Below are 2,512 nucleotides of genomic sequence, written 5' to 3' on the forward strand. Positions count from 1 at the left end.
AACCTGACCCATGACGACTGTGGGAAATCTTTCTGCCATGTGGAGAGTAAATTACAGCAGGGTGAGACCGCAGGTAAGGGAACCTGTTAGGATCGCAACAGAAGTGGTAAGGGTTTCGACTAAATCAGTAGAAATAAAAATGGATGAAAGAGAGTGATTTGAGAAATGTTGATGCAAAAGACTGTACATTGGTATTCTTCCACTTTTCGTTGCCATTTTTAACCACTTTGGTAGGCCGTTTTAATTTCAAAGACTACCTAGTTTTTTCCACACCAGTGAGCCAAATCCTATGGGGAGGTAATGAACATAAGTGTGGCTGGCTTAGAATCTGGCCTCAGTAGAAGAAAATATCTCCTTAAGAAATGTTTCTAGGGAGAGCGGCTGATCACAGTCCCGAGGTGCGGCAGAGCTCTGAGAAGGTGCTACATTATGGCTGACACGCAAAATCTGGTAGAAAGATTGCAGAGAGCGGTGGGCCGCCTGAAGGCAGGCTCCATGCCCCTGACACACACCGTGGGTGTAGAGACAGTGCTGCAAAAGCAGGAACGACTCCACAGGTGCAAGCGTTGGACTCACCGTTGGCCGGTCCTGTGGCAGAGTACCTCAAGGTCGGTGAAGAGACTGGGGGAGATGTGCAGAAGCTTGCAGAGATGGCCCACACGGGTCTGAAGTTGCAGTGAGCGCTCTTGGTTACAGCCTCTCAAGGCCAGCAGCCAGCAGGCAATAAGCTTTCTGATTTGTTGGCACCCATCTCCGAGCAGATCCAAGAAGTGATAACCTTTCGGGAGAAGAACCGAGGCAGCAAGTTCAATCACCGGTCAGCTGTCAGCGAAGGTATCCAGGCCCTGGGCTGGGGGGCTATGGCTCCCAAGTCTGGTCCCCAAGTGAAGGAAATGAATGAAGCTGCCACGTTTTATACAAACTGACTCCTCAAGGAGTACAAAGATGTGGGCTGGGTCAAAGCTTACTTGAGTATATGGACAGAGCTGCCGGCTTACATTACAGAGTTCCATACCACTGGACTGGCCTGGAGCCAAACCAGGCCGTGGCAAAAGGACTGAGTGGATTGCCATCTGGACCCTCTGCTGGATCGGGTCCTCCCCCTCCACGCCCAGGCCCACCTCCCCCCGAGTTCCCACCAGTTCAGGCTCAGATGAGTCTGCTTCCCGCTCAGCACTGTTTGTACAGATCAATCAGGGGGAAAGCATCACACATGCCCTGAAACTTGTATCTGATGACATGAAGACTCAAAAGAACCCTGCCTTGAACGCTCAGAGTGCTCCAGTATGAAGTGGCCCCAAACCATTCTCTGCATCTAAACCAGGAGTCAGCCCATCCCCCAAACCAGTCACAAAGAAGGAGCCAGCTCTACCTGAACTAAAGGGCAAGAAGTGGAGAGTGGAAAATCAGGAGAATGTTTCCAACCTGGTGACAGATGACACAGAGCTGAAACAGGTGGCTTACATATTCAAGTGTGTCAACTCAACATTGCAAATCAAGGGCAAAATTAACTCTGCTACAATAGATAACTGTAAGAAACTGTCTGGTGTTCAATGACGTGGTGGGCATCATGGAGATAATCAACTGTAGGGATGTCAAAGTTCAGGTAATGGGTAAAGTGCCAACCATTTCCATCAACAGAACAGATGGCTGCCACGTTTACCTGAGCAAGAATTCCCTGGATTGTGAGATAGTCAGTGCCAAATCTTCTGAGATGAATGTCTTCATTCCTATAGAAGGTGGTGACTTCAATGAGTTCCCAGTCCCTGAGCAGCTCAAGACCGTATGGAATGGGCAGTAGTTGGTCACCGCAGTGACAGAAATTGCTGGATAAGCAAAGTGCCACTGGGTTCTTTGCCCTCTCCCTCACAGCGTGGGATAAATCTGTATCAAGATGGTTCTTTTCTAGATTTCCTCTACCTTTCTGCTCTTAAACTGCTTCTCTGCTTTGAGAAGCACAGCTACCTGCCTTCACTGAAATATCCTTCAGGCTGAGATCTGGGGTGGGATAGCAGGTCTTTGATCTTCTGCAGGAAGGTGCAGCTTTTCTGTATTAGCTCAACCAAACAGCCAGTCCATTCTTAAGGAACTGCACATCAGGACAGGTGTGTTTTAGCTTTCAGCCTTTGGGGTTATTTGACCATAAAATAGTCTTTGGGGAAGAAGAAAGCAGTCCCCAGGAATTAACAGATCAGAACGTTCACACAAGTTAATCTTTTTCTAACAATGAGCGTGAAGGTAGCAGAACCTGGTGTGACCCTAGTTGGTTCTTCTAACTTAAACTAACTTTCACTATTGACAAGTGAGGCAAGGGTTGCACAGGACCAAAGGCTGAAGCTTGGCCATCTAGCATTCCAAGCAAAATGATTTCCTATAAGCATTCCTTTTCTTCTGCATTCCATCCTGTATCTGCCCAAACCTGAGATAGTAGGTTGTCCTGTGTTAGCTGCCGGGGTGGTGCCCTGCACCCAGGCCAGCTAAAGGAGTCTTGGACCCTTCCTCTCTATGGGGC

The 2,512-nt window shown here is 48.5% G+C and overlaps 1 pseudogene; it reads left to right on the forward strand.

Annotated features, from left to right (window-relative positions):
- The first annotated feature begins 429 nt into the window (after nucleotides 1-429).
- Nucleotides 430-1,966, forward strand: LOC132476253 (adenylyl cyclase-associated protein 1-like; annotated as a pseudogene).
- The last annotated feature ends 546 nt before the right edge of the window (nucleotides 1,967-2,512 follow it).

This window comes from Mesoplodon densirostris, chromosome 16 (genome assembly GCF_025265405.1).
Source record: "Mesoplodon densirostris isolate mMesDen1 chromosome 16, mMesDen1 primary haplotype, whole genome shotgun sequence".
In the NCBI taxonomy this organism is placed as follows: domain Eukaryota; kingdom Metazoa; phylum Chordata; class Mammalia; order Artiodactyla; family Ziphiidae; genus Mesoplodon; species Mesoplodon densirostris.